Source organism: Pseudophryne corroboree, chromosome 10, assembly GCF_028390025.1.
Source record: "Pseudophryne corroboree isolate aPseCor3 chromosome 10, aPseCor3.hap2, whole genome shotgun sequence".
In the NCBI taxonomy this organism is placed as follows: domain Eukaryota; kingdom Metazoa; phylum Chordata; class Amphibia; order Anura; family Myobatrachidae; genus Pseudophryne; species Pseudophryne corroboree.
In genome coordinates, this window is record NC_086453.1 from 43,492,169 (window position 1) to 43,512,610 (window position 20,442).

General features: G+C 39.6%; 1 protein-coding gene across 1 annotated transcript in view; it reads right to left on the reverse strand.

The window, feature by feature from the left end:
• Nucleotides 1-17,839, reverse strand: part of LOC134965924 (sialic acid-binding Ig-like lectin 8) — a 155,259-nt gene extending 137,420 nt beyond the window's left edge. The window contains exon 1 of the mRNA XM_063942328.1: nt 17,700-17,839. The gene's annotated coding sequence lies outside the window, so the exon portion shown is untranslated. The remainder of the gene's footprint in view (nt 1-17,699) is intronic.
• Between the last annotated feature and the right edge of the window lie 2,603 nt (nt 17,840-20,442).

The window sequence follows — 20,442 nt, forward strand, 5'->3', positions numbered from 1 at the left end:
TTTAACTATATCGGAGAGGGAGGGCAATGGATACGTATTAAGTATTATATTTGAAAGAAGGAATATTGTATTAGGATTTCCGAAATTCAGAGGCGTGAAGGTAGTAAAATAGTCCTTTACGCACATATGACCACAACCACATATATATGTGTACATATATATATATATATATATATATACACACACACATATGCATACGACCACACACTGATGGTTATATTATCAATTTAATCCATCTTAAGATGTGTACCAGAGCTCCCATAGCAGACATGCAGTTTGAAGAGAGAGGTTCAGATTAGAAATGTAAACAACCTCATATTCCTCTTTCAAAATACAGCACCCAGTCTTCCGTGATGGTCTCCCATCTATGTACTGACTGGGCCTGACACTGCTTGGCTTCCAAGATCAGGCGGAGTTGGGCATCTCCAGTGTGGTATGGCTGTAGTAATGGTATGGAACAGAGGTCAGTGGGAGGAATAGAGCGAAGTGAGAAGTAGGAAATAAAGAAGGTCACTCTGGTGAGCACTAGGCAATGTTATATAAGGCTTACGTCATAGAAACGGGGCTATTTCATAGCCCTCGTTGAAGCCATCTGGATGAAGGTTGTTCAATTCGAATATCCAGTACATCTCCCTTCTGGATAGAAGATTGGAAAGATCACCACCTCTCTCTCCAAGTCAAACCAGTTCAATGCCTTTAAACATAAGTTCATCAGGGTCTGAATTGTGGCACAGATGGAAGTGCTTGGATACTGCGTGCGTCAGGACTTTGTTTTTAATGTTTCTCACATGCTCCTGGATCCGGAGCTTCAACGGTCTCTTGGTTTTCCCGATGTATTTAATTCCGCATGATCATTCCAGCATATAGATGACTGAGATAGTATTACAGTTGATAAACTGTTTAATCTTATAGTCTTTGGAGTTCTTATTGTTCTTAAAGGTTTTCCTGCTGGGATGTACATACCGACACACATTACAGCGGCCACACTTGTAGCAACCAACACACTTTGGCATATTCAAGGATACTTCTGAATTTCTCAGCATACTTGGTGCCACAAGATCCTTTAGATTCTGTGATTTCCTGAATACCACTGATGGTTCTTTTGGAAGGTATTCCTTTAAAATGGGGTCCATTAGGAGTATGTTCCAAAGTTTTTTTAAAGTTCTTTTTATAAGATTCTCATGTCTACTATAGGTGGTGATGAATCTCACTGTGTCACCCTTTCGCCTTAAATCTTTCAGTGTAGACCTGTAGCTGTTGGTCCCGGTCCTTGCTGTTCTTACAGTTCTGGGCTATTCTGTTGAACTGTGAGAACGGGAAGTTATTTTTCCATTGATGACAGTGATTGCTCTTGTAGTGGACATAGCTGTTCATGTCAACCTTCTTGATATAATTCTTAGTGACCACTTCTTTCCCCGAATGTGTCAATACCAGGTCCAGGAATTCAATTTCCTCTGCACTATCATTGGCAGTAAAGCTGAGATTCATATCATTGTTTGATATGTACATAAAAAACTCCTTAAAACTTGAATTATCGCCATCCCATACAATTAAAATATCGTCTATGTAATGTCTATAAAAACGATGTTGTGCTGAAATGGATGATCCTTAAAAACATAATTATTTTCCCACTGTCCCATAAAAGGGTTAGCGAAACTCGGTGCAAAAATCACGCCCATGGCGGTTCCACAGATTTGAAGGAAAAAATCATCTAAAAACATAAAATAATTACGTTTTAAAATGAAATTCATCAATTTGCATATAAAAATTAAGTGTCCTTCTGTAATTAGGGCATCTTTACGGAGAAATTAATTGCAAGCCTCAATTCCCTTATCATGTTCTATGCAGGTGTAAAGTGACTGCACATCAATGGTAATCCATCTGTATGTTTCTTTCCATTCAAAGGATTCCATCAGGTTAAGAACTGATGTGGTGTCTTTAAAATATGCTGGTAGGTTTACCACATGTTTTCTTAGAAATACGTCAACATATTCTGACAAATGGGACGTTAGGGAATCAATCCCAGCGACGATTGGTCTTCCGGGGGGATTCGTCATGGATTAGTGCACCTTAGGTAGAAAGTAAAAAATGGCGGTGGTGGGGTTGGAATTAAGCAAGTACTGGTATTCATCTTTGGTGAGAATCTCACTCCTAAAACCTTTGAAGAGGATGGTTCTGAGTTCTTCCACGTAAATTTCCTTCGGATCTGATGAGAGTGGGGTATAAGAGGTTTCGTCCCCCAACAGTCTTTCTGCCTCTTTCACATAGGCCTCCCGATCCATTATAACCCCCCCCCCCCCCTTTGTCAGCAGATTTTATAACAATGTTTTTATTATCCTGGAGTTCCTTAATGGCTCTTGCTTCTCTATTTATGATGTTTCAATCCTTGATTGGTTCTATTTCAATGTCGCTTAGATCTTTTTTGACGAGGTCATAAAAGATTCCCACATTATGGCCCTTGGATTCCAGGGGGTAGAATTTTGAAGTGGGTTTCAGACCCGACTTTGATTGTTCGTAATTCTGGATGATGGCGTCTTCTTTCTTGAGATAGTGTCTTTTAAGGGTTAATTTTCTTATGAATTTGTTCAAATCAATGAATACATCAAATTTATTCATTCACTTAGTGGGTGCATATGAAAGTCCTTTATTCAGTAATGAGGTTTCATGTTCTGATAGTGTGTGACTTGATAAGTTAAAAATTCCTTTTGGTGCCACATGTTCTATTGTAGATGCCTCTTTTTGTTGTTGTATTGGCTTGTTCCTTCTGCCCCCACGACATCCTCTTCTTCTGTGAATCTCCTTTTTAGAGGAGTTGTGTTTGTGACTCTTTCCTTGGGGAGGTTTCTTGTCTTGTCTCGGAATCGGTTGTTTGGGCCTGGTGATAAAAAAATCACCATCGTTGTTGGAGTTCAATCTTTGCAAAGCGGAGAATCTGTTAGTGGTCCGTATATTCTGATTTCTTTGTGGATGGTAGGTGTTTATTCTGTTATCCAGTCTTTAGGTGCTCTAATACGAGTTTTAACACCCCAAATGTGCTTTAAATATAGTGGTCATCCCCAGCACTAGATTAGCTTTGAGGAGGAACCACTAATATTATATTTTGTATTATAATTAATCACTTATATTTTTGAACCTCTAATTGTCAGGAAGTGAGGTAACAATCACTTCCTCATTAGTACAGGTGTATATATATCTGAGCTGTCCCACTCACATACTACCCCTTGATGAAGTCCAGACAGGATGAATCGCGTTGGGTGCTACCAGTTTTAACCCATCCTCTCAAGTTAAGCGATTGTATGCTTTATATCTTGTTTTTACCGATATTTGTAGTATTATGCATTTATGGTCCTCTTATTAGTACTATTTTTTATGAATTTTTAGATGATTTTTTCTTTGTATTTTCGTCCATCTCCAGAGATATTTTAGTAACTATTTATCTGTGGTTTTGATATTCCATTTTTTACTGGTGTGTCTTGTGTATGAATAAAATGTAAATTTATTTTAATACAGCTGCTCTCCCTAATCTAATGGGACACCATTGGTTGCTTACAAACACCTTATCCATTGCTCTTTTTATATATATATATATTTATATATATTATTATTTTTGTATTTTATATTTTTTTCTATTTTTTTAAACTTGCAGCTCGGTTTGAACTGCATGGATCACAGGGCTTGTAGATGAGCGTGTACCAAAATGCACCTTAGTACAGCACACAAACCAGTACAAAAACAATATATACAGTATATTACATATATATATATATATATATATATATATAATTATTTATTTTTTAAACTTGCAGCTTGGTTTGAACTGCATGGATCACAGGGCTTGTAGATGCGCATGTACCAAAATGCACTTCAGTAAAGCACACCAACCAGTACAAAAGCAATAGATATATGATATATATTTTATTTTTCTATTTTTAACAAATAAGCACAAAGCACACTTGAGTAAAGTGCACCAACCAACCAGTACAAAAACAATAGATATATATTTTTAACAAATAAATGAACAAAGCACACTTGAGTAAAGTGCACCAACCAACCAGTACAAAAACAATTGATATATTTTTTTTCTTTTTATATTGTAAACTTGCAGCTCAGTTCGAACTGCGTGGTCACAGGGCTTATAGATGCATGTGAACAAAGCGCACATGAGTAAAGCACAGCCAATACAAGATAGCACACAGAAGTGTGCAGCATGCCCCTATATACACAGTCACTTTACTGCACAGCCACAATTAGTCTGGAGTTTCTGGATGGACACAGCCAGCTTAAACAGCAGAGTATAGCACATCATACCCTTCTGTATTGTCACTATACTGCACAGCCGCAATTAGTCTGGAGTCTCTGGATAGACACGGCCTGCCAAAACACCAGAGTACAGCACGGTGTGCGCCTATATACAGTCACTATACTGCACAGCCACAATTAGTCTGGAGTTTCTGGTTGGACACAGCCAGCCTAAACAGCAGCGTATATCACAGCATGCCCCTCTATATTGTCACTATACTGCACAGCCACAATTAGTCTGGAGTCTTTGGATGGACATACTACAGCCTAAGCAACAGAGTACAGCACATTGTGCCCCTATACAGTCACTATACTGCACAGCCATAATTAGTCTGGAGTCTCTGGATGGACACACAGCACAGCCTAAACAGAAGAGTACAGCGCAGCGTGCCCCTATATATGCAGTCACTATTTACTACACAATCACAATTTGGAGTCTCTGGATGGACATAGCGCAGCCTAAACAGCAGAGTGTTGCACAGCATTCATCAGCGTGCATTGAGTGAAATAGCGCTGAGTCCTGGCCGCGACACCTTATATGGAATCGAAGTCCCGTGAGAATCCGACGCTGGAAGATGACATTTGGCCTCTACATGGAATACTAGTCTGGTGGGAACATTCAAGCCTCAGGTTGGGTGAGCTTGGATCCCCATGCTCAGAGCGGCTCGGATTCTATGGAATCCGAAATGCTCATCTCTAACATTAATGCAACATACAGATTCACAAAAACACAGCATATATTTCCTATCTAACACATCTCTCCTCACAACTCACAAAGAGAAATGTGAGCAAAAAATAACTCTCATAAGCTGAATTCTTTTAGAGGCAACACGGCAAATAGAAAACAGTAAATACATAGATACTTTTGGACTGACCATAGTGAAATAATAACCAATTGCTAAAGTCCATGTTCTCTAGAACTGTACTTACACATACAACACTATACAATTGCTCACGGACACTTATGCCAAAAAAGAAAAAAATTCTAATAAATATTGTCAGTCTCCCCACAACAATAGTTACCTTCATTTTTAAGCTGCTTCCATTATGCTGCATTGCTGTATCTCAATATAACATGTTTCCTATCTCTTTAGTGAGTGGGGGTGATAGGTACGAAACCCTGAGACCTACTGATCAAGGTGTTAAAGGTGGACATGGACCAAGGCATAGACCCAGTCATGCACCGTCTCATACTTTTCTTTATTCAATGAAAAGATTTTAGCAGTTAAATACATATGTAAAGTACCTTTTTATAAACCGTGTGTGGGCACCGAAACCAACAGGTGGGCAGCCACGAGGGTGGTGGCCACACAGACAATAATTGGAAAGGAGGAAAAAGTACTGTATACTGTTATATTTATTATAGATTTAATTTATTGATATAATAACTAAAAAAATTAATAAATATACATTGCATATATATTATACACACAGAGTAAACACCACAGCACTCACCGCACCAGAAGCGGGGCACAGCTATGCACTTACCACTCACAGGGTGGGGTGCATGTAACACTGCACTCTCCACCACAGAAGCGGGGTACACAGCTGTACTTACCACTCACAGGGCGGGGTGCATGTAGCCCATGACCACATCGCTCTAATAAATACAAACAGAGAACCCAGCACTCACCAAAGTAAACTCACTTATCCTCAACAATTCAATAAATAAATGATGGGGGTTTAGTTGGTGGATTACCGATTCAAGGTACCCCACCTTCATACAGGTCCTACACTATCACAGAGTCTTAAAACCTGACTACCACAGCTTCTGGTGCGGTACACATTACATCTAGCAGGCAGATGATGCAGCAGTGTGGTAGTCAGGTTTTAAGACTCTGTGATAGTGTAGGACCTGTATGAAGGTGGGGTACCTTGAATCGGTATACAGGCTTCCGTGCATTGGCCAATCCACCAACTAAACCCCCATCATTTATTTATTGAATTGTTGAGGATAAGTGAGTTTACTTTGGTGAGTGCTGGGTTCTCTGTTTGCATATATATTATTATATTACTGTATATCATTACAATTTATCTCGGTACATATTATGAAACAATGATGACACTGATATTATATCTGAAATACTTACCTTATGAACTATATCAGTGTCCAATGATATATAGTAATGTTGATGGATATTGTTGGATATTGTATTGAATACCAGTATAATATATAACTAACAATCATTATATATTTGTAATGTATATTTAATTATTATATCAATAAATAAATTTATAATGAATATAACCTACATTTATCAATATGACCTAACATCTATCTGATTACATCATAGGACAATAAGCGCACTGAGCAAAATATATAAACTCTTACCTGATGTATTATATAATACCTAATAATTTGTAAAAATTAATTCAAAGATTGTGGGGAATTATAACCCATGTTAATAGTGTATACTGTAGGCATTAACTGTGAGATATACAGAACCCTGGAATCTGGTTAACTCCATATTATCATCTGGAAACATAAGCAACAGATACTACAATGATGTTTCAACTTCTCTCCAAGTTAATTATATGATCTTATAATTATATATGTTTCTTGTACAAGTCAATGTATACAAAGTGCAGCTGTCCTGGTGATTCTAGGGAGCATGTTATCCCATATACAGCGGGCAGCGCCAATGTTACATATGAAGTTCCGGGATTACACAGTGCCATGAAGACTAAAGACTGCTGATTAAACTCTTTGATTGATCAGTGGCAATACATGATCAGAACGGAGCCGCGGATAGGCGGATGGTCCCTCGTGATTTAGTTGCGGCCACCCATTGGATGATGGTACTCTGTTAAAAATCCCTCCCAGAGAGGCATTCAGGTTCAGCCCCGACGAAGCTGTGTGTGAACAGTGAAACACACGTATAGGCATTTAGCATGTCCACTGTTATCTGTCCATACCTCCCAACATGACCCCCTCCAGGACGGACAGAATGCTCTGCTTCTGGACTTTTTTCTTAATGTATGATTGCCGCCACCTGTTTTGGACTGGTTAATGGATAAGAAAGGTGTTTCAGCACAGGTGATGGCAATCATAGATTAAGAGGGAAGCCCAGGAGTAGAGCATTGTGTCCCTCCTGGAGAGGGTCATGTTGGGAGGTATGTGGACTGTCCATGAGTGCTATAATGCTTTATGATACTTTCATATGTTTATTTTGTTGACAAATTATTAAACCAGCTGATTAGCTCTCAGATTAAACCAAGCTCAGCGAGACAAGAACTGTTATCTAATCAAATACACGACACCTATACACCAGCTATAGCGGTGTAGTCATCCAGTAATCCCCACACCTAGACATCTAATACACTGTTGTTTCTTTTTTGTGTCAATACATTGGCTGTGATTCAAACACAGTTTAATGATGGCCACATGTAATGGGCCAAGCATTTGTGGCTGATGAGCATGGATTATACAATTTATGTACGTACAAGGATAAAGCTGCAGAGTAATAACAACAGAACAATGTAATCCTCTACTAGAAGCCAGGTATGTGTACATAGAGAGTACCAAATAAAGGATGTCCACTGATATGGATACTATTTAACAAAGAGAACCGCTTTTTGTCAAACTAATATGAAATATAAAAATGGGGCGTGAACAAAATGTTATAAAAGGGGTCTGGTCGACCACCAGACCCCTTTTATAACATTTTGTTCACGCCCCATTTTTATTGTGTTTGATATAAAATTGATATCAAATGATAATTGATTTGAGTTTTTCTGATGAGAAAATAGTTATTTGGGCTTCAACATATGGCTTGGCATATGTTGTAATATCCGATTACATATACGTGTAGCTGATTTATAAAAAAGGTCTATCATTACAAATAGTGAAAGGTTGGGTGTTTTTTTTTCAAAAAGAAAAAAAAAAACATGTATATGAACAGCTTGTACTGTAAATGGTCAGGGGGTCAGTTTCACGGGATAAGGCCTGAGGCTATCTGAGCATTTTAAAATAGACGGACACCCAATTAGCAAAGTAATCTATCCATCTTTATGAGTGTAGTGGTCAATATATGAAATCGATACCATACAGCTCTCATTGCGTGAAACCACATGTAGGTTTTTATTTTTTTAGAAGTATTAAGTATATTGCCAGTTTTTTATAAAACGTCAAATTTGAATAAGATATGGTTTGTATATTTTTTTTCTACTTCATAAAAATACATGTGGAACATGCAAAATAAAACTGTGTTTTTACATTTTTATGTCTAATATGTGTTTTTTTGCTATTAATGTGGGTGTACAATGAAAAATATAATGTATTTATTATGAAAATGCCAAGGTGCGTCGGCAGGAGGCATCACTAATTCCTGCGATGAAGCAGGAATTGCAATGCGATCGCAATTTCTGCTTCATCAAGGTGGGCAGGTGGCGGTCAGCATGCTGGGTGGCCTTGCCCTGCAGCATGCGATCCATGCAGACATTGCAATCCTTACTGAATTAGTCCCATAGTTTGGTCTGATTATATTTTCAGTGTGTCTTGTATTTTTGGGAGACACCTAAAGCTCCAGGTTATTAATCTTTCAAAAATGAGCAGAGGGACCAAATTATGGTAAATTAAAAACTTGTTACGTAATTGTTTAGGCATGTAAAAGCAGGAGGTGTGGATGAGGGAGATTGTGTCATTGTAATATCATAATGGCTTGTTTCAAACATTTCTTTTGTGTAACATTTCACCCACCCGCGGGTTGTTAGGAGACTCCATTGCTGGCTGAAGTGATTTTCTTCCCATACAGTAGATAGAAAATGTACTTGAAGTCCCAATACAATTACTTGCATTGCACCCCTTACCCTGCCGGTTCCAATGACGGTGCATCTTGCCTGTATTTTTCCTCTCTGCAGAAATTGTAGCGTACAATGAAACCAGTGCAGGATTAATACAATAAATGGAAAGGGCTAACTGAATTAGCGTGCTTAGTGGAATCCATTTGTAAAGTGGCAGAAGCAGGTAGAACATGCTCATTACTGATTGTCTCAATGCAGAGGAATGGCACAGTCTAGGTATTAGTCATGCAGCTTAGCCTTCCCCTATTTACTCTCAAAACACTTAATAAAATGAATAAAAGATTAGTTGTAAAATTAAATATTTGTTTTCTACACAGGGCCGTGGTATCTGCAGCTCCCACACACCGCTGTGGTTTAGCCTTCTGGGATCTTCCATGTTGATAGACCCATTTGAATTTGCTACCAGTATTAGCATTGGAAACTATGAAAAAATAAAAGTTGTCGCAGTAACGGGCTTATCTATAAATCTGGCATTGGAAAGTATAGCTGGTGACATGTAGTTCATAGGGGTTGTATTCTAATCCTACCTTTTCAGATTTCATATGGCAATAGTGGTTTATTTGAATGGACATAAAATTAGAAACTAGTTCTTCTTGTTATACAAGTCATTGGGGCTGCCCTCCCTGGTAAGGTTGCTGGGAAAGGGGAAGAGATTAGTAGAGACAAGCTTTGCAATTGACACCATGGCCCTCATTCCAAGTTGATCGCTCACTAGCTGCTTTTAGCAGCCGTGCAAATGCATAGTCGCCGCCCACGGGGGAGTGTATTTTCGCTTTGCAGGAATGCGAACGCCTGTGCCGGCGAGCGGCAGCAAACACATTTTGTGCAGAACAAGACCAGCCCTGTAGTTACTTATTCTGTGCAATGATTGCTGCGACAATGGTCCCGGAATTGACATCAGATACCCGCCCTGCAAACGCCCGGCCACGCCTGCGTTTTTCCAAACACTACCAGAAAACCATCAGTTGCCACCCAGAAACTTCCACTTCCTGTCAATCTTCTTGCGTTCGACAGTGCGCCTGGAAGCGTTGCTAGAACCTGTTCAAAACCACAAAGCTCTTTGTACTCGTACGACGCGGCTGCGCATTGCGGTGCATACGCATGTGCAGATTAGCCCCGTTCTGCCATAATCGCTGCGCTGCGAAAATCCGTAGCGAGCGATCAATCGGAATGACCCCCGATGTGCCTCCTGATTACACAATGCCTCATGAGAATGTTATAGTGGATGCTGAAAGTTCAGTTTTTACTTTCTAAGGAGTGTAAATGTTTTTTCCCTTTATTTCAGGTGTTCAGTTATACAGATTTTACGTTTTTCTCATCTTTGCTGGGGATTTTTTTATTACCGAATGCTTTTAATGAAATAGTGTAATCTATTGGCCTTGTCAGCATGCCATTAAATTGTTGTACAATTGTCCTTTCTGAGAATAGAGTTAAACGTATAAAGACAAATAGATCGCTTCTTACCACTATTATATTACACAAGCCAAGTTAACCTATAAACTCCTTTGAATTATATCTGCATGTTATCCATTGTAATTGTTGTCGTCTGGTAGATATAACGGCCACCATCATACATTGTTATGGATGTTAGAAGTCACTTTGGTTCTCCATCCTGCCATTTCATTGACTTCCATTCAGTGCTTAGAGAAAAGGTCCCAGTACTCTAATAACCTAAGGCTACAAGTTGGTGCAAGATTTATAGACGTTTCCACTCTGTACAAGTCTTAAAACGCTAATTTTCTTAATTTCTGAAATTTTTTCACTGATCTCACTCTGTATCCAGAACTAGTTATAAGAATTAACAATTACTCCAAGAAAAAAGGCATCCCACTGAGTACCAACAGACCTGGGCTTGGGTAAATATACCCTCTCCCTCCCTCTCAGTGCCATTGCTCATCCTGCGTCCCACTGAATACCAACAGACCTTGGACAGGGTGATTAGTACCCTCTCCCTCCCTCTCAGTGCCACTGCTCATACTGCGTCTCACTGAGTGCCATCAGAAACAGCATTGCTTTTACTATTCTTGTAATTTGTAATAGTGGTTAAATAGACTTTAATCTGTGTTTCCCCATTGGATATTCACATATGTATGGTGAATATTATTTATAGCACTTTAATTGTCAGTTATTGATTTATTATTATTTGTATATCTACGTCTACTGTAGGCTATAGATGATAAATCCATGGAAATAGTAAACTTTTCTCACAATTGTTATCAAAGGATATATAAAATAGAGTGCCTATCAAATCTTCTCTTAGCGTTTGAATTTAGTAATAATACTGGACTCCCTGTGGTTATTGGCATCGAATGTGACGGCTGCAGGTCTCAACCATTCCATCACTTGTTCCTCATCGTCCAACTCCTCAGAGTCCTCCTCCTCCTCCTCATTATCAGGGTGTTCTCGATCCCATAGAATAAATTTCGCAATTAGGGATTCCTTAACAGCTGTTGCGGTCACCTTAATACTGTGCGCTCGACAGCCCATATGCAGGATTCTCTTGTTGAGGTTTTTGTACCTCTGTTTCTGCCTCCATACTGCTGACTTTCCAAACATACTGTGACATTTCTCGCAACAACTTTTCAGCAAGACACCTGGCTACTGTGTGCCAAATTGTTAACAAGGCTCTTAGGTGTACTCCGCCAACACCTCTTGCAACCTTACCCAGGGTAAACCGGGACTGAGTGATCCCACCGCTTGTCACCATTTGTAAGGATACGGATTCTCTGATCACTCAAGTAAACAGTTTAGTAAAGTGGCAAATGCCTTTTATTATAAACATACACACACAGTACACTCAAACAGTAACTATTATATGCCAGGATGGTATCTCACTTACTAGGTCCCCACAATAGTATAGGATTATAGATGTATGAGGGAGTATCTGTATAGCAGAGCCAACAAGTCTGCACTCCCAGGAAAAACTTGTCATCCAGTGTCCACAATGTGACCAGATCCTTGCTCAGCACACTGGCAGCCTCATCTTCAGTGCACGTCTAGTAGCCTTTTTGAAACCAGAGGATAACTACAATGATTCTAGGCCTCAGCACACTGGAAGCGATATCCTACCAGTAACTTTCAGAAGCAAAACATCTCATTCCTCTCAGGCCAGAAACTCCACTGCACTCTCTCAATTGCCACTGTTTGCTATTATCAAACCTTTGTCTTTCCTACCATGATGCGACACCCCCTGGCTCTGTATTGGGTGAATTACATTAAGGGGCTGACTACAGAATAGTTTCAGATCAGAATTACTTTCACATGTCCAGGCATGTCCCCTGGGCCACACTAGATGTTAACTAAATTAACCTTACTTAATTAATCTGATTATGTGGCCTGGAATCCATTGTGTGGGGAAGAATGAGGGGGTTGTATGGTCTGACATCTGAGACTGGCTGTATCTACCTAACAATGCACATTTATTGACAAGCTGCTCAATCAGATTGTGATGTCACTCAGGCACTAAAAGGGAAGGGTAATTCTGGGTAAGAGAAAAAACATGCTATCCCTAATGCACACTGAGTGAGAATCAACACTACATAATAATCAGATAATACAGAGATCTCAAGGCCCATACAGACGGGCCGATGTGGGAGAGATGTGTGCTGAGCGAACCGCTCAACACACATCTCTCCCGCCGCTCAGCACTGCACAATGTGTGCTGAGCGTGCAGGGGGAGACGGGGGGGGTGCTCATTTCACCCTGCGGGTGAAGTGAGCGACCCGCTAGATTGGCCTGCATGCAGGCCAATCTAGCACCAGCGACAGCGATGCGTGGGGCTGCGCATTGCTATCACTGTAGGGGGTACACATGGAGTGATAATGCTTAAATTCTAAGCAATCTAGTCAGATTGCTTAGAATATCGCTCTGTGAGTACCCCCCTTTAGTTGCGTATATCTGCAGATATAGAGTTAAGCCCCCAGGCCGAACAGCAAGGTGTCTCTGTCACTGGGGGGTCCCTAATACTAGGTGTGGGTCCGGGGTGTGGGATCCCATCATGTCAGCACAGACCGGCAGCACACAGGTGAAAATTAATAAGGGTTAATAAGTTAATAATTATCTACCCAACAGCAAACACACAGGTTATCTGAGCTGTCACATGGGGGAACATTATTTTACAAACTATAACACAATAACCAATACATTCATATATATACATCGTCATATGCATTCTATACAAAACATCAGGCTAGAGATATTATTCCCTGATAAGCACAAACACATACAGTATAACAAGAGGGATTATGTTTCACAATAATATGTGATGTCCAGTTCTACAGTTCTATTGGGAAACCAGGCAGCATGCTGTATAGGTGATAACACAGTACTTTCCTGCCCCTTTGCACTTATGCACTGAATCCAGAAACATGCTGGCAAAAAGTATTCCTCATGAGCCAGCTGGGACTGAGATCACTACACTCATAAAGACAGATTACTTTGCTAATTGGGTGTCGGTCTATTTTAAAATACTTAGGTAGCCTCAGGCCCTATCCCATGAAACTGACCCCCTGCCAATTTGCAGTACAAGCTGTTCATAGACATGTTTTTTCCCTTTAGATAAAAAAGCAAACTTTCACTATATGTAATGATAGACATTTTTTTTAAATCAAACTATCCCAGGATTTATGCAATAACCGCTACACATATATGTCATCGAATATTACAACTTATGCCAAGCCATATGTTGAAGCCCAAATAACTATTTTCTCATCAGAAAAATTCAAATCAGTTATCATTTGATAAAAATGTTATATCAGTTTTATATCAAACATAATAAAAAAAAAAGGGGGGATCAAGAGGTGTTAAAAATGGGTGGGTTGACCTGTCAATTTAGTTTGATGAAAAGCTGTTCTCTATCTACTAATAACATTATAAGTATAACAAAAACTATTGACAACTGGTTACCATTATATAGTGAAATATATTGAATAGTGCCACTTGGTTAATTTTAAACAGATAATACAATAGTTACTCTGTTTAGAGCCAATTATCTGTGACTAAGAAGCATGGAATAAAACGCTTCTGTACACATAAATACAATAGGAGCGGTCATTTGATAACAAAATGTATTGAGAGCCAGCTATTCATAGTTGCGTTATCTAATCAATGTCCCCTGTAGGCACAACGTAATAAGAGATATAATTTAACTATAACAACTGGTATTAACAACCATCTGATCATAGCAGCTACATAGAATACTTGTGCAGCTAAGAACTATAAACTAAGCAAAATAGACAAACAGATGGAGCCACGCTTGTCTGTGACTAGGTGCGCCCACCTGGGTGTGAGAGCGTCTCCATCCGGCCGGGTGTGCACGCCCGCAATGGAGACATGCCCCATTCACTTGAATGGAGAGCATCTCTGTCCGGGCATGTGCGCGCCCGGACAGAGATGCTAAGAATGGGAGCGTCTCTGTGCACTCCTGGCGTGACTAGGCGGACGTATCGCCTGACAAACAAAATATAACAATTTTTAGCGCTCTAGAACAGAAATATGGATTACAGCCTCCAAAGACAACAAAGAATACCACCATTTTTTACAGATACAGATTTCTAAAAAAGAAGGATCTAAAAGGAAATGGCGCTCCTTTCCGTTCTTTATGTTCCTCAAAAAAGAAAACATGTAAAACCACATCATAGCGTAGTATTTCTCTTATTTGGAATAGACACCATAGGTGAACAAAACCTTAGTCCTTGAGGTGTTTATACAAGGAGAATGTACACTCATATATAAAGCTGTTTTTACTTCATCTAATTTGGGGTAAATCATCAGGTAACCTCATAAGCCTAGTAAGAAGGTGTGTTTTCTTCCTATTAAATTTGTGGATGGGCATCTTTCTATAAACTAATCGTATACAGTAAGAAAGGAATTTCTGTGAATTCCACAAATTGGCGCAAGGGGAATGCTGCCTGATGGGAACTATTGACTCAAATTGGATATCACCCCTTAATCCAAATCTTTCTATAAACACCTCAAGGACTAAGGTTTTGTTCACCTATGGTGTCTATTCCAAATAAGAGAAATACTACGCTATGATGTTGTTTTAAATTTTTTCTTTTTTTTGAGGAACATAAAGAACGGAAAGGGTCGCCATTTCCTTGAGATCCTTCTTTTTTGGGACGGATCACTTAGTCACGCCGAGAGTGCACGCCTGCAATGGAGCCGCCTCAGATCTATTTTGCTACAATGTTTAATGCTAAAGATAGTTTAAATTTCAAGCACAATAGTACATAACTGACACAAATGATAACTATTTTCAAATGATGTGGCAAAACAACACTTACACAGAACTTACTGCTGAATGATTAAAATCTGAATGTAAACTTACTTTTACATAGATGTGTTTATTGTTTCAAAGTTGAATGGTATATTCCTTATATATTAAATCATTATTGAGGAATATAATTATAGCAGGCATTTAAGCTAACTATTCAATTTAGACATAATGGGCGGTATTCAAATTATATATCACGCACAATCTCCTTTCTGAAGTGATCCCCGTTTTCGCTCATATTGTGCCCATAATAATCTGGTTTCGCTGCGTAAAGGGTTGGGCACCTCACTACCCCAGGAGTAGCAAGGTGAAATGATTATACCACACCCGTCAGCAGAAACAGAATGGGTGTGGAACGGGGTGAAAAGAATTGAATACCGCCCAATGTCTCTCATTGGTAGTCATTGTTGAATGCACTGAGCTCACCACTCCTCTGATAGAGTGTGAAAAGTGTAATAATATTTAAAAGGTGTCTTTCTGAGGCAATACAGCCAATGATAGAAGGCTATCTATATATAATGATAGAAGATACTACTATCTGGGATTAACAGCTGGATCATTCATATGTTTCTATATTTATCAAAAGTTTAATTGGGATATTTATACACGATGTGCCAAACAACCAATAACATTTAAGTGTGAAAAACAGATAAATGGGCCACGTGGTCAATAAAATAAGAAGGACAGTAATTACAGGTTGACACCATTTTTTCTTTTTTTTAATCTTCATCACACTTTCTAACTGTACAACACATAAGTGTATGTCTCTATAAGCCTGATATTAACCTCTAATTGTCACTATTACTTTGACTCAATTGTGATCGCATATCACAAGATTTTACCCAAACTAGGATATTAAAAGTTAGGTTTAAATATTATTTTCATTTGTGTGCCCAGTATACAGTACTTTTTCCTCCTTTTCAAATATGGTCTGTAAACTTACTGTAGTTGGCAGCACCCCTACTGGAATCTGATAAATAGTTGACAAAAAGTCATATTAAATTATTGCCTGCAAATCTGACAAAATATGTGAATCTGCAGCTAATCCGCCGATCCATGTGTTTTCCAACAAGTCGGAATTCCCGGGTTATTAGAAAAAACGACACTGGATTTGAATAGGTTGAATCCAGATTTGACTTAAAAAAGTCGGAAAGTGCCATTTTTCCAGCAAGTCGGTAATTCCGACAATAATTGAATAGACCCCTAAGTGTAGAATAGATACAATATAGAATACATTCTATGTATAATACACGCAGTGTAGATTACTGTAGACTCTAGAATAGACACAGAGTGCAATGGACTCAGTGTAGAATAGACACAGTATAGAATAGATTCGGTGTAGAATACACACAGTGTAGAATACTGTAGACTCAGTGTAGAATAGACCCAGAGTGCAGTAGACTCAGTGTAGAATAGGCACAGTATAGAATAGATTCAGTATAGAATACACACAGTGTAGAATACTGTAGACTCAGTGTAGAATAGATTCAGTGTGGAATAGACACAGTGTAGAATAGACACAGTATAGAATAGATTCAGTATAGAATACACACATTGTAGAATACTGCAGACTCAGTGTAGAATAGATTCAGTGTGGAATAGACTCAGTGTAGAATAGACACAGTATAGAATAGATTCAGTATAGAATACACACAGTGTAGAATACTGTAGACTCAGTGTAGAATAGATTCAGTGTGGAATAGACTCAGTGTAGAATAGACACAGTATAGAATAGATTCAGTATAGAATACACACATTGTAGAATACTGCAGACTCAGTGTAGAATAGACCCAGAGTGCAATAGACTCAGTGTAGAATAGGAACAGTATAGAATAGATTCAGTATAGAATACACACAGTGTAGAATACTGTAGACTCAGTGTAGAATAGATTCAGTGTGGAATAGACTCTGTGTAGAATAGGAACAGTATAGAATAGATTCAGTATAGAATACACACATTGTAGAATACTGCAGACTCAGTGTAGAATAGACCCAGAGTGCAATAGACTCAGTGTAGAATAGGCACAGTATAGAATAGATTCAGTGTAGAATACATATAGTGTAGAATACTGTAGACTCAGTGTGGAATAGACTCAGTGTGGAATAGACTCAGTGTGGAATAGACACAGTCTAGAAAAGACTTATTGTAGTGTAGAATTGAATCAGGAAATCTGGTTTCCTGTATGATACATAGATATGTTGTTAATCAAAGAACCAGTAATGACATTGCTTTGATATGATAATCAAAATTAATGTGCCAATACTAATTATTCAGTTATAATATGTAAAATGTTTACATTTTCTTTAGCTCTTTTTTTATTACCTGCAATTGTTACAAATGTTCTCTCCGTTCACTGTCTGTAATCAAAAGATGTTGGTCTGTCGTTCAGTTCATCAGTGTCTGTTTACCTCCCTTTCCTCCTTCTGTCTGTCGTTATGTACATTCCAGTGGTTTACTTAACAGCTCTGTTCAGACAGATTCAAAAGCAGAAGTTAAACTGAAAGACAAAATAAGCTGCAACTCAAATCTGAGTGGGAATGCCTTTAACAATATACACGGTACATGGGATCACTTTACCTTAACCAGTCCTGTAATCATTTTAATATTTTGATGGAGTTTGCACTTGTCTGTAACACATGTTGTGAACATACTAATCTGTGACACAAGCCGACATCACAAAGATAGGATAACAGAAAGAGCTCAAAGATAAAGTTTGGTCAAGTAGGTGGCAGAAGATTTGGGGAAGTGTGATGTAAAGTAAACATACTAGCTATACTGTAGTTCTGGAAACTACCCTAAGATTGCTGTGATAAGAATTATCCCAAGGTTATTTATAAGATATATCGCATGTGTACTGGAACTTGGTTTTGTTTTATAACTGGAATTTCTAGAGAATTTCAATGTGCACTCTAAATGTGCAATTCTGCCTATATGGCAGATTGGATCTATGCAATTTCCCTTGATCACCCCAGAGCCAATATCCACCAATATTGACTATACACATGGGGGTATATTTACTAAAATTCGTATTTTCCCGACTGAGGTCAAAGTTCAATCACGAATGACATCGAAAGTGTAAAGTTGCAACTTTTTGAATTTATTACGACTAATTTACTAAGCTGTCGTATTCTGCATTTTCGTATTTACCGATGTCGATGTCATTCGTTTTTTTTGCAGTGTTCGTGTGAACATAGGTAAGTATGTGTATATGGAGGTGTGGATGTATGTATTAAACTTTTACTTTCAAGGTGTGTGTCTTCTGTTTTTATTGGGGTATTTTTTTAGTAGTAGTACTACTACAGGTACCAGCGGGCCTGGTTTTCCACCACATGCTGGTACTTGTGGTTCTCCAAGTACCAGCTTGCGGGGGAGGCTTGCTGGGACTTGTAGTACTGCTACTAAAAACAATATTCAATTTTTGTCAAAAAGGCTATCAGCCTCCCATCCGCAGCCCTTGGATGGGGGGGACAGCCTCGGGCTTCACCCCTGGCCCTTGGGTGGCTGGAGGGGGGGACCCCTTGATTGAAGGGGTCCCCACTCCTCCAGGGTACCCCGGCAAGGGGTGACTAGTTGGTTATGTAATGCCAGGGCCGCAGGGACCTAGATAAAAGTGTCCCCCGGCTGTGGCATTATGTATCTGGCTAGTGGAGCCCGGTGCTGGTTTCAGAAATACGGGGGACCCCTATGCTTTTTGTCCCCCGTATTTTTGGAACCAGAACCAGGCGCAGAGCCCGGTGCTGGTTGCTTAAATATGGGGGAACCCCTGTCATTTTCCCCCCCATATTTTTGCAACCAGGACCGGCTCAAAGAGCCCGAGGCTGGTTTTGCTTAGGAGGGGGGACCCCACGCATTTTTTTTAACAAAAAAACAATTTCCCACCCCTTCCCACTGAAAAACATGCACGGATCTCATGGATCCGTGCATGCCTATCCGAACACGGTAAAAAAAAAGCAGGTCTGTTTTTTTTAGCACTTTTTCACGATTTGTATTTCAGCACGGCAGTGTTTGGCTATTGTCGGCAGTGTTTGTGATTTGCACTTTTTAGTAAATGACCGATTTCTACCAAATTGCAGGCGTATTTGACCGATGGTGTATTGATTCGTAATTTTTTCCTAGGACTTCCAAACTAATACGAATGCCCTCATCACTGCCGTGATTTGAGTTTAGTAAATTCCCGAGATGACACTTTGAAGAAAAAACATCATCTCGGTCAAAATCGGGACCTTAGTAAATATACCCCATGGTGCCATTATGGCTCTGGGTGATTTTTGCTATGGCCAATTTTGACTATACCATGTACTAGATTGTACACTTTATAGTCAAAATTGACCTGCCTACATAGTCTATTTTTACTTGCGATGCCAACCCTGCGGGAGCATGCATCGGCATCGTAATCTGTATACACACTGGAGGGTCATTCAGACCCAGTTGCACGCTGCATTTTTTTGCAGCCGTGCGGCCGGGTCTGTACTGCACATGCGCATGGGTTACAATGTGCAGGCGCGTCACTGTCCGGTGACGGGGGTCACCAGACAGCGATGGTTTCTAAGTCGAAAGCGATCGCAGGGCCGATCGCAAGAAGATTGACAGGCAGAAGGCGTTCCTGGGCGGCAACTCACCATTTCCCGGGAGTGTCGGTAAAAATGCAGGAGTGTCCACCCTTCCGGAGGATGATTCCGGATGTCACCAGCGGGCCGGATCGTCGCAGCGACTAAGTAAGTCCTGGGCTGTGCAGAAACTGTTCTCTGCACAGCCGTTAGCACCCCTGCGATGCGCTTACCCTCTCCCACTGTAGTCGGCGATTACATGGTCGCAGCAGTGCAAAAAATAGCCTGCGTGCGACCAGGTCTGAATTAGGCACTATGCTTACTACTGGTATGGACTATACAGTCCAAATTCGTAGTTAACACTGAACCATGTATATGCCCCATTACTTTATAGTCTTTGGAAACATTCCTCTTTATAACCCTTTCACAGCTGAGGCTTTTCTCAGCTCTGTGCACTTTTTGGGATGGTCACATTTCAACATCTATACCAATAATTTGTTTATGTAATAATCACACAA